Source organism: Phoca vitulina, unplaced genomic scaffold (genome assembly GCF_004348235.1).
Source record: "Phoca vitulina isolate PV1807 unplaced genomic scaffold, GSC_HSeal_1.0 scaffold70, whole genome shotgun sequence".
In the NCBI taxonomy this organism is placed as follows: Eukaryota; Metazoa; Chordata; class Mammalia; order Carnivora; family Phocidae; genus Phoca; species Phoca vitulina.
This window is the reverse complement of record NW_022589773.1, coordinates 5,014,564-5,027,443: the sequence shown is the minus strand read 5'-3', so window position 1 is coordinate 5,027,443 and position 12,880 is coordinate 5,014,564. Positions and strand designations below refer to the sequence as shown.

General features: G+C 44.6%; 1 pseudogene across 1 annotated transcript in view; it reads left to right on the top strand.

Annotated features, from left to right (window-relative positions):
- Positions 1-3,754, top strand: part of LOC116624754 — a 9,624-nt pseudogene extending 5,870 nt beyond the window's left edge. The window contains exons 2-6 of the transcript XR_004297947.1: positions 1,444-1,579; positions 1,873-1,995; positions 2,097-2,243; positions 2,425-2,653; positions 3,749-3,754. The product of XR_004297947.1 is annotated as a cathepsin L1-like (transcript). The remainder of the gene's footprint in view (positions 1-1,443; positions 1,580-1,872; positions 1,996-2,096; positions 2,244-2,424; positions 2,654-3,748) is intronic.
- Positions 3,755-12,880: the final 9,126 nt, after the last annotated feature.

The window sequence follows — 12,880 nt, the reverse complement described above, 5'->3', positions numbered from 1 at the left end:
GGGGGGGGGGGGGGGGGGGGGGGGGGGGGGGGGGGGGGGGGCTGTCTCAGGGGCATGGGTCCGGAGAAGGAGGCTGTGACCCACTGTCTAGACGTGTGGAGAGCAAAACTGATCTTCAGAGGGCAAAATCATGGTCTCCTGATGAATACTTTTTTGCTTAAAATAGCATCTTTCTTAAACTTATTTAAATTAAATCTCAAGAAAAGCACATTGGATACTGAGGAAAATAATAATCCATAATGCAGAGAGTGGGGAGGAAAAACCAGTTTCTACATTCCACCTTTCCTCATTTTATTAAACCATATTTTTCTGGAAATAAAGCATTTCTGTTGGCTTTGAGAAGGAAGAAGAATCTCTGCCTAATGGAGACAGGAAGAGGAGAATTACAGAATACCATGCCTTCCCTGGACACCACTCCGTGTGTCCCCTTTCTTTCTATGGATTTGGGCAAGTGTTTGGGGATTGCCAGGCCACGCCAGATTCTTCCAAAACCCAGAGGCATCCCATCCTGAAACAGTGCTAATAAATCTGTCTGTGGGCTCTGTTTCCTCCACTTGCCCCCACCTTTGTCTGGAATAATCAGGGACCGCTAGACTAGATTATGGTGTTCTCAATCCTCAGGGAGATTTTAACCCACAATTCTAGGACTGAAGGACATGCAGGCTGAGGCTGAAAACCTATTTGGGCCTCCCTGTGACTTCTATTCAGGAGCCACCTGCCAGAGCATGAATTTGGGGTACTAAGTTGATCTGGGTCCCCAGAGAAGGTATGGACCTCCCCTCAGCACTGTCCCTGGTCCCCCAGCTTCCCCTCCTCCAGGTCAACTGACTCACGCACCACTTGTCCAGGTGCCTTGTCACCTGCCAGTAGGCCCAGAGTCAGAAGTTCTGCACACAGGCAGGCGGAGTCAATCACAGTGTAGACACGTGGGGGGTAGGGCTGGCCCTGGGAAAACCAGGGCCTTCCTTGCAAAGCCTGGGACCCTCCCCCAACCTGGGAGACCCCTAGACTTGCACCTGTGACTGGGTCAGCATAGCTGTAACTGCCACAGCTGAAGCCAAGGCCGGTCCTGAGGGGCGGGGCTGGTCCCCAAACCAGCTTGGCCACCGCATTTTGGGTCAGAGGTTCAGGGCTCGCTGGAGGTACTGTCCTCAGGCTGAGCCCCGTCGTACACCCCACCTGCCGGGTTACAGGACGGTAGTGCTACGTGTTCCCGTTCACGTGCCCCGGAAGCGGCAGGGGGGTCGCAGGGCGGGGAGCGGGGCAGCGGGCCCCCTGCACGTGCCACACCCTCAGCCTTCCTCCACCGCCCCGCGGAAACCGTCGGGAGGATAAAGTCCCTGTTTGTACCCCACCTTAGTGGCTCTAACATCGCGGAAGAAAGGAGCATGGCTTTTTAGGTGGTTTGGTCTAATCAGAAACTCATGTGTTTTCCCTTCCTAGGTTTTGGAACATGCATCCTTCTCTCCTCCTGGCTGCCCTTTGCTTGGGAACAACCACAGCTGCCCCACAACGCGACCAGAGCTTAGATGCGCACTGGTCCCGGTGGAAGGCGGCGCACGGGAAGCTGTATGACGAGGTTGGTAACAGCTGAGCTGTCCAGTGAGACCCCCAAGGAATGTTCTGTGCTGGTGGGAGTTCACAGCAGAGAGTAGCTGCTCGAGGCCGCTCTAACCAAGGCGGTAAGCGGGGCACCGTGACTGCACAACGATGGGGGCGTATGTCCGGCTGCGTGTTGCTGGAGAGCAGCTCCCGGAGCGTCAGCCCAGCCCTGGTCAGGGTTTCCCCTCCTCTCTGTCAGCACATCCATTTGGTGCAGGTGAGTTGGTTTTAAATAGAAATAAAGATGATAGTTTATTTGTTTTTCTGCAGAATGAAGAAGGATGGAGGAGAGCAGTGTGGGCAAAGAATATGAAAATGATTGAACGGCACAATCAGGAATACAGCCAAGGGAAACACAGCTTCACGATGGCAATGAACGCCTTTGGTGACCTGGTGAGGGTGGCATGGATTGCTGAATGTTTCATGCGTCCTGTCCTCAGTACTTTACCAAAAAATCTGCTGCTTGTCAACATTCTATTTCCTTTTCCTTGAAGACCAGTGAAGAATTCAGGCAGGTGATGAATGGTCTTCAAATACAGAAACATGAAGAAGGGAACGAGTTTCAAGCGCCTCCCTCTGCTGAGACGCCCTCCTCTGTGGACTGGAGAGAGAAAGACTATGTAACCGCTGTGAAGGATCAGGTGTGACAATATTCAGCAGGTCACCCTCAGGAGTAAAGGTGAAAGGAATCAGTGTCCTTGCTGTGGTCGGCTGAGAAACACGTACAGTTGTCTATGTTTTAAAAGAGTTTTCAGATGTGGGGGCTGTTGTCAAATCTTGCTATTGGTTTTGTAGACTGAGAGCTTTTTAATTTGGTTTCAGGGTTTTTGTGGCTTGTGTTGGGCTTTTCATGCAACGGGTGCCCTCGAAGGACAAATGTTCTGGAAAACTGGCAAACGTTGTTGCACTGAGTGAGCAGAACCTGGTGGACTGCTGTCTGTCTAGAGACCAGGAGGGCTGTAGCAGTGGCCTGATGGGTAACGCCTTCCCCCAGTATGTGAAGGACAACAGAAGCCTGGACTCAGAGGAATCCTATCCACACCATGCACAGGTAAATGGAGCTCCTTATCTTACTATCAAAGTTGAACATTTTCAGGGAAAAGAGATATCATATTTACTATTCACATTCTAGATTGTAGCCTTTGTATCTGCAAACTCTGAGAACTGTCCTTAAAATGTATTAGTCTTGCACAGTTCTCTGCTTCCATCCTTACCACATTGCTGTTCCTGCGGCTATGATATGCGCTGATACGCATACTGTCCCATATAGAGTACAGATGTCTCCAGAATGAAAAATTTCTCAGGGACAGGTAGACCAAGAATTTCTTATTTAAATAGAAGCTTGCAAGGGGAGGGGAGTTAAGGTGGCAGAGGAGTAGGGGGACTCTAATTTGGTCTCATCCCTCGAATACAATTAGTTATCATATCATTCTGAAGACTCAAGAAATCAATTGGAGATCTGAGAAAACAGTTGCTGCAAGTCTATAAGTAGAAAAGCGACCACTGTTTGCAAGGTAGGAGGCACGCAGACATGAATCCAGGGTGGTATATCGGCGCATACGGCGGAGCGGAGGGAGCTGGCTTAAGGAGGCTACTGGAGCAGAGCGCAAAATCGGGACTTCTTAGAAGTTTGTTACAGTGGGGGACGTCCCTGGCTTAAAGAAGCTCAGGTGGGGAAGTGGGGCAGAATCGCAGGTGGGACAGCGTGGTCTCAGGATCCCCGGGGTCACAAGAAGAATGGGGCTGATAGTGCGGCAGAATTCCCAGGGATCGGGGCGGGGAAGCCGGCTGCAAACAGGGAGTCCAGGCTCCAGCATTCAGCTCTCTGTTGCCATAAACTGGGAACCGTGGCTGGGTGGGGCGACCGCTCTCTGAGTAGGGGCCCAGCAAGGGGCCAAACTGGTGTGAGACTCCCCTCCCTCCCCCGGAGGAGAGGCGCAGGTGTGCACTGTAGGAGTCCTGTGCCTCAGATAGAAATACTCGGTCACAGGCTGAGTGAGCACAGAGTTCTGATGGAAACCAAGGAGACAAGAGTGATTGTTTGCTTTTCTGCGACGGCTCACTGAAGAGTGAGGGGTGTGAACTTTGAGCTCCCGGGCTAGAGATCAGGGTGCCGCCGCTGCCTGCGCCCCCCGCCCCCCCTCAGTGCTGAAAGCCTGCAGGGAGCAAAACAGCGCCGCCTAGTGGAGTCTGGAGCCGATTACACTGAGCCCTGCTTCCCAGTGCCCGGGAGAAGCATTGCCACTAGGGCAAGTGCACCTGAGCATCAGAGCAACAGGCCCTTCCCCAAGAAGACCAGCAGGAACAACTGGCTAGCACCGAGTTTACCCATCATAGAGAACTGCAAAGCTTCAGCTCCTCGGGAAAGTAGTATATAGCATTCTTTGAATTTTTGTTCTTTAGTCTTTTAGTATTAATGTTTCAGTTATTTTCTTCTTTTTTCAATTATTTTTTATATTTTTAAAATTTTTATATATACTTTATATCTGTAATTTTTTGTTTCATTTCATTTCATTGTATTTTATTTTATTTATATATATTTTTTCTTTCTTATTTTGGGATCTAGATTCTTTTAACAAGCAGACCAAAATATACCCAGTATATAGTGTTTTTTTTTTCTGTTGTTGTTGTTGTTGTTATTGTTTTTTTTCTCTTTCTTCTTTTCTTTTCTGGACAAATGACAAGATGGAGAAATTCACCCCAAAAGAAAGAATAGGAAGTAGTACTCACTGCCAGGGACTTAATCAATATGGACATCAAGTAAGATGTTTGAACTGGAATTTAAAACAGTGATTATAAAGATACTAGCTGGATTTGAAAAAAGCATAGAAGACTCTAGAGAATCCCTTACTGTAGAGATAAAAGAACTAAAATCTAGTGAGACCGAAATTAAAAATGCCATTACTGATATGCAGTCCCAAGTGCAAGGATGAACAAAGCAGAAGAGCCATTCAGTGATATAGAAGATAAAATGATGGAAAGTAATGAAGCTGAAAAGAAGAGGGAAAGAAAACTATTAGATCACAAAGGTAGACTTAGAGAACTCAGCAATTCCATAAAGTGAAATAATATCCATATTATTGGAGTCCCAGAAGATGAAGAGTGGGAAAAATGGGCAGAAAGTTTATTTGAACAAATTATAGCTGAGAACATCCCTAATCTGGGGAAGGAAACAGACATTCAAGTCCAAGAGGCACAGAGAACGCCCCTCAAAAATCAACAAAAATAGGTGAACACCTTGACATAGTGTAGTGAAAATTGAAAACTACAAAGATGAAGAGAAAATCCTGGAAGAAGCTGAGGACAAGAGGTCCTTAACCTACAAGGGTAGTCACATAAGGCTGGCAGCAGATCTGTCCACAGAGACCAAGCACACCAGAAAGACAGCATGATATATTCAACATGCGAAATGGGAAAAATATGCAGCCAAGAATATATTATCCAGCAAGGCTGTCATTCAGAATAGAAGGAGAGATAAAGAATTTCCCAGACAAATGAAAACTAAAGGAATTTGTGAACACTGAAACAGGCCTGCAGGAAATACTAAAGGGGATCCTTTGAGTGGAGAGAGAGCCCCAAAGTAACAAAGACCAGAAAGGAACAGAGAAACTCTACAGGAACAGCGACTCTACAGGTAATACAATGCCACTAAATTCACATTTTTCAATAATTACTCTGAATGTAAATGGACTAAATGCTCCAATCAAAAGACATAGGATGTCAGAATGGATAAGAAAAAAGACCCATCAATATGCTGCTTACAAGAGACTCATTTTAGGCCCAAAGACACCTGCAGATTGAGAGTGAGGGGGTAGAGAACGATTTATCATGCCAGTGGACATCAAAAGAAAGCTGGAGTAGCAATCCTTATATCAGACAAACTAGATTTTAAACCAAAGACTGTAATAAGAGGTGAAGAAGGATACTATATCATAATAAAGGGCTCTATCCAACAAAAAGATCGAATAATTGTAAATATTTATGCCCCTAATTGGGAGCAGTCAAATATATGTCAATTAATAACAAAATTAAAGAAACTAATTGATAACAATACAATAAATGTAGGGGACTTTAAAACTGTGGAAAGAGCCAAGATGTCCATCGACAGATGAATGGATAAAGAAGATGTGGTATATATCTACAATGGAATATTATGCAGCCATCAAAAGGAATGAGATCTTGCCATTTGCAACGACATGGATGGAACTGGAGAGTGTTATGCTGAGCAAAATAAGTCAATCAGAGAAAGACATGTATCATATGACCCCACTGATATGAGGAATTCTTAATCTCAGGAAACAAATGGAGGGTTGCTGAAGTGGTGGGGGGTGGGAGGGATGGGGTGGCTGGGTGATAGACATTGGAGAGGGTGTGTGCTATGGTGAGCGCTGTGAATTGTGCAAGACTGTTGAATCACAGATCTGTACCTCTGAAACAAATAATACATTATATGTCAAAAAAAAAGAAGAAGAAGATAGTAGGAGGAGAAGAATGAAGGGGGGGAAATCGGAGGGGGAGATGAACCATAAGAGACGATGAACTCTGAAAAACAAACTGAGGGTTCTAGAGGGGAGGGGGTTGTGAGGATGGGTTAACCTGGTGATGGGTATTAAAGAGGGCACGTTCTGCATGGAGCACTGGGTGTTATGCACAAACAATGAGTCATGGAACACTACATCAAAAACTAATGATGTAATGTATGGTGATTAGCATAACATAATAAAAAAAAAGTAGGGGACTTTAACACCCCACTCACAGCAATGGACAGATCATCTAAGCAGAAGATCAGCAAGGGAACAAGGGCTTTGAATGACACACTGGGGGGCACCTGGGTGGCTCAGGCTGTTGGGCATCTGCCTTTGGCTCAGGTCATGATCCCAGGGTCTTGGGATTGAGCCCCACATCGGGCTTCCTGCTTAGTCGGGAGTCGGCTTCTCCCTCGCCCTCTGTGCACGTGCTCTCTCTCTTTCTTTCTTGCTCTCGCTCTCTCTCTCAAGTGAATAAATAAGATCTTAAAAAAAAAATGACACACTGGACCAGATAGACTTCACAGATATATTGAGAACATTTCATCCTAAAGCAGCAGAATACACATTCTTCTCAAGTGCACAGGAACATTTTCCAGAATAGATCACATACTGGGTCACAAATGAGGTCTCACCTGGTACCAAAAGATTCATATCATATTATGCATATTTTCAGACCACAATGCTATGAAACTTGAAGTCAACCACAAAAAGAAATTTGAAAGGACCACAAATACTTGGAGGTTAAAGAACATCCTACTAAAGAATGAATGGGTCAATCAGGATTTAAAGAAGAATTTAAAAAATACATGGAAGCAAATGAAAATGAAAACACGACAGTTAAAACCTTTGGGATACAGCAAAGGTAGTCCTAAGAAGGAAGTATACAGCAATACAGGACTTCCTCAATAAGCAAGAAAAATCTCAAATACACCACCTAACCTTACACCTAAAGGGGCTGGAAAAAGAACAGCAAATAAAGCCTAAATCCAGGAGGAGAAGAGAAATAAAAAAGATTAGAGCAGAAGTCAATGATATAGAAATCAAAAAAATAGTAGAACAGATCAACGAAACTAGGAGCTGGTTCTTTGAAAGAATTAATAAGACCAAGGGGTGCCTGGGTGGCTCAGTTGGTTAAGCGTCTGCCTTCAGCTCAGGTCATGATCCCAGGGTCCTGGAATTGAGCCTTGTGTCAGGCTCCCTGCTCAGGAGGAAGTCTACTTTTTCCTCTCCTTCTGCCCCTTCCCCCTGCTCATGCGCACGCGCCCTCTCTCTCTCAAATAAATAAATAAAATCTTAAAAAAAGAATTAATAAGATTGATAAACCCTTAGCCTGATTTATCAAAAAGAAAAGAGAAAGGACCCAAATAAACAAAACCATGAATGAAAGAGGAGAGATCACAACCAACACCAAAGAAGTACAAACAATTCTAAGAGAATATTATGAGCAGTTATATGCCAACATATTAGGCAATGTGGAAGAAATGGATAAATTCCTAGAAACATGTAAACTACCAAAACTGAACAGACCCATAACCAGCAAAGAAATTGAGTCAGTAATCAAAAATCTCCCAACAAACAAAAGTCCAGGGGTGGATGGTTTCCCATGGAAATTCTACCAAACATTAAAAGAAGAATTAATATCTATTCTTCTGAAGCTGTTTCAAAAAATAAAAATGGGAGGAAAACTTCCAAACTCATTCTATGAGGCCAGCACTACCTTGATCTCAAAACCAGACAGGGGAATTACAGACCAATATCCCTGATGAATATGGATGCAAAAATTCTCACCAAGATACTAGCTAATAGGATCTAACAGTACATTAAAAGGATTATTCACCATGACCAAGTGGAATTTGTTCCTGAGCTTCAGGTGTGGTTCAGCATCCACAAATCAATCAATGTGACATACCACATTAATAAAAGAAAGGATAAGAACCATATGATCCTCTCAATAGATGCAGAAAAAGTACTTGACAAAAGACCAGAATCCTTTTCTGATAAAAATCCTCCATCATGTAGGGATAGAAGGAGTATACCTCAACACCATAAAAGCCATATACAAAAGACCCACAGTGAATATCATTCTCAATGGGGAAAAACTGAGAGCTTTCCCCCTAAGGTCAGGAACACGGCAGGGATGTCCACTATCACCACTGCTATTCAACATAGTATTGGAAGTCCTGGCCTCAGCAATCAGACAACAAAAAGAAATAAAAGGCATCCAAATCAGCAAAGAAAAAGTCAACTTTCCCTCTTCTCAGATGACATGATACTCTATGTGAAAAACCCAAAATACTCTACCCCAAAGTTGTTAGAATTCATACAGGAATTCAGCAAAGTCACAGGATACAAAAATCAATGCACAGAAGTCTGTTGCATTTCTATACAGTAGCAATGAAGCAGCAGAAAGAGAAATCAGTTGCACCAAAAACCATAAGGTACCTAGGAATAAACCTAACCAAAGAGGTAAAAGATCTGTAGTCTGAAAACTATAGAACACTTATGAAAGAAACTGAGGAAGATCACAAAGAAATGGAAAAACACTCCATGCTCAAGGATTGGAATAACAAATATTGTAAAACGTCTATGCTACCTAGAGCAATCTATACATTCAATGCAATCCCTATCAACATACCACCAGCATTTTTTACAGAGCTGGATCAAACAATCCTAAAATTTGTATGGAACCAGAAAAGACCCCGAAGAGCCAAAGGAATGTTGAAAAAGAAAACCAAACCTGGAGGCATCACAATTCCGGACTTCCAGCTCTATTACAAAGCTGTGATCATCAAGACAGTATGGTACTGGCACAAAAACAGACACATAGATCAATGGAAAAAATGAAGAGTGATATTCTTCTGGTCATGGATATTCAAGAAGAGAAAGAGATACTCTTCTGTCCAGGATTCTTCCAATTGGACTAAGAATTAAATTTACACAAAACATTAGTAGGAGGAAAAAAAAACAGTTTTATTATGTGCACACAGAGGCACAATAATGAAATTGAGACCTAAAGAAATGACTGAGGCAGGCAGATTTTATACGTTTTAGGCCAAGAGACAAAAATTTGTGAGGAATTAAGAGGATAAAGAAAACAGAGGTTTGAAAGCTTTAATTAATAAGGAATACTAAGTGGAGTTTGGGGCTGAAGTAGTAGATGAGTAAAACAGTAACAAGGTTTGTTTCTACAGCTTTCTTGGCTTTGGAGTTCCATCTTTGGTGATAAGAATGTCTTCTCACTTCTTGGTATAGGGAGGTTACTGTTCATCTGGGTGATTTATTTTCTCCTTTTAGAGGAAGGTCCTTGTACTGGTTGTTTCCCAAGAAGCTTCAATTCAAAATGCTCACTATGCCATTGGGTCATATTTTGGGCACCCTGCCCTTGGTCCCTAAAATATTATATCTTGCTGTCCATCCATCTCTCTTGCTCAGTCCACCAGGTGATCACATGGCAGGAACCAAGACCAGTTCGGGTTCTTTTGCATTACCCAGGTGTTGACAAGGCCAACAGTCTGACGGATTAGTTAATGTGCCAGGGTTTGGTAAACTGGCACAAGGGAAGGTTTGGCCTATGCATGACCTGTTGAAAAGAGAAGGTTAGCAAAAACAGGACAGAGGTTGCAAAGGAGCCCACAGTGGGAACTTGGAGAAGAGAAGCAGGATAGGTTGAGATAAGCACTCTCCAATCAGCCTTGTATTAAATGAGTTTTAAATGTGGGAAAAATATTAAAAAGAAAGTGATTTTTCTTTTTTTTTTAACATCAGAAATCTTGATAAGAAAAAGGTGGAGTAGGTGAAAGAGAAATTTCTTGACCTGTGATCTTGGGAAAAGCTGTTCTCATCATATTGCAGGCCAGAAAAGAGGTGGACAGATGCTCAGGAGAGACCCATGTCAAAACATGAGACAGACCCATGTCAGCAGGACAGACCTCTGGTTTCATACACAGAAAATGTGGTCCTTCTGGTGGCCGAATGAAGTTGTTTCAGAAGCTTTGATGGTGAAGACTAAAGACTTTAGTAAAAAACCTTCCACTTTTCTGAAGATCCTTAAGAGCTCATGCTTTAGAGCTGTGTTTCCCAAACTAGCATGCCTCAGAATCACCTGGAACCTTTCTGGAGGCCCAGAGTTTCTGATTCCATAGGTCTGGTTGGGGAGACAAGTATTTGTACTTCTAACAAGATCCCAGAGGATGCTGATGCTGCTGGTCCACTTTGAGAATCTGCTACAGAGCCTGGTTCTCCGAATCCGTATGTGGCAGGAATTAGAAATAAGGCCAATTTATTGAACATGTCTAAGTCAAATAAAAATGTAATTAGTTGTAAAAAAAAAAGCTATTAGAAACAATGCAAGACTGTGAAAATAAAGACAAATTATTAGAGGGAACATGACACTTTTAAAGAAGGGTAAGGTTTGGTTTTACGGTGAAGTCATTAGGATATTACTCTCCAAGGGCAGACTGGCCCCACATTCCGTGATAGTGTTGAGAAGGACATTGTTCTGATTCCTATTTACATAATCACCAGTGTGTCTTCATAATTTTAAAGGTATTTCCTTCACCTCCATTACTTTGCAATTCTCTGGAATTTTCTGCTCAGCAGGGAATCTCTATGCGATATTTCTGGACTGGACTTTTAGCCAAAATCCACTGGCATCTAGAGAGAACAAAGCATCTAATTAAACTGCAGAAGTAGCTGTGCTAGAAAACAGAGAGTGGGGAATCGAATGGCTCAGAAGCAGTGAGGCCAACAGTTCATATTTAACCCTTGCACACCTAGCACCACACTCCTTGGGTATAACAGGCTATGGGAAAGTGAGTTTGGAGCCTCAACCTATCACATTCGTCATAGCTATTTGCCATGGTCTGTGGAGCTGCATCCATCTGGCTCTTCTGATTTGAAAAGAGTTGATTGAAGTCTGCCCACTCGCCTCTCCTTCCAAGCTCCTGTCACATCTGCCGTCCACAATGATGTTAGGGTCCAGAGCCAGCCCCAGTGCTTGTCCAGAATTCTCTCCCATCCCTGAAGGCTTTGCTGTGAAGTCAGAACCCCAGATGAAGGTGGGGAAAGAATGGAGCGTGCCTCTTCTCCTCCCCCCTCCCCAACTCAGCTCCTCACAGCCGAGCCCAGAGCTTTGCTACTTGTTTTTCCAAATTAATCAGATTTGATTCAGTTGCCTTTTAGAGCACAAGTAATTTCTGTCACAAGGCAAAATTTCACACATGAGGGTGAGGGGCAGCCTGTTTATGAGCCCCCTGTCCTGGTCTATGGGACTCTGGGTGAGGGGCTCGGGGGAGAGGGGGTGAAATGCAGAGCCCGTGCCCCTCTGTCCGGGGCAGCCACCCTCCTCCCCTCTAACCAGCCTCAGGCAGCAATGTGACCCCAGTGTGGCCAGAGCTTCCAATTTCAAACAAGAAGCCAAATATCCAACTATTTGGGGGGAAACTATTGAGTTTTGAATGTTGGCAGCCAATCCAATTTTCTTCCCCCCCTCCCCCCACGTTATGTCTCTGAGCCCCAGGTTACTTCTCTCTGAAGCGACTTTATGGCACAGTCTCACAACATTGTGAGAATCCAGTGAGATGACATGTGTACAGGACCCGAACCCAGGTCAGCAGCCTCCCCAGGGGACCGGCCATGTCTCTGTGCTGACCGAAGCTGGGGCAGCTCCTTTGGTGCAGAGCCAACATCCTGCTGACAGAATCTTCTGTCATTGACCAAGTCTCCCTAAGTAGGGGCTGAAGGACGCTGCTACACAGTCACAGGTATGGATAATCCCCCCCCCCCCCCCCCCCTGTTTTATTAAGAATCTGCTTCCAGAATCTTCGAGTTGGAGAAAATTGACCAGAAGGAAGATGGATGGAGACATAACTTCTGAGGGGTGAGGGTTGAACAGCAAATAACATTTCTCCCTCCCGGGAGCCATGTGTCAGTTGATGTGTGGCTGGTTCGGTGTAGCTCCTGAGTTCCTGGGGCATAATCTTCTTCATATTTATGAGGACTTACAAAAAATAGATTTCCTTGTCTGTCTCTCATTGTCAACTTCTGTCTGTCTGTCTGTCTGTCTTTCTCACACACACACACACACACACACACACACGCACACGCACGGTCTCATTCCCTGCCCCCAGCCCCAGCGGTTTAGAGAGGAGGGACCTTAAAATACAGCAGGGGAGAGCTGGCTCCCTTTAGCGGCGTGACCAGGAACTGAACTGGAAACACTGGCCTGGTCCATACACGGAGGCTGAACCTAATCATTCAATCTGGAAAACTACTGCCTTCAGAGAGGGTGCAACCCATCTTATGTCTCTAAACTGAGCCAAAATTACAGAAGACAATGGAAGAAATGCCTTTACTCAGAGTTCTAAGTGTCATCACTGAGCACTGGCTGCAGAACCAGATGTGTCATGAATTGCCAACTGTGAGGCCCTGGGCAGCCCACGTGGCCCCTCAAGCCTTCAGCAAAATGGTGGAGAAAACACCCTGTATGCTGTCATGTGGATTCAGTGAGGCGTCACACGTACCCTATTCTGTCCCATGCCCGGCACACTCTCAGGGCTCAGTAAGGGTTAGCAATATGTGTGAGCAACACTCTAGTCATAAATCCACTTCGGTTATTATTTCTTCCCCAAGGACGAATTCTTCTCTTGTGTTCAGAAAAGATAAGTGGAAAGGGGCATGTTAATCTCAGCCAACTGTCCCCCATTCTCGACAAATGTTTCCCAGATACCCTTCCTCATGGAGAGAAGGAT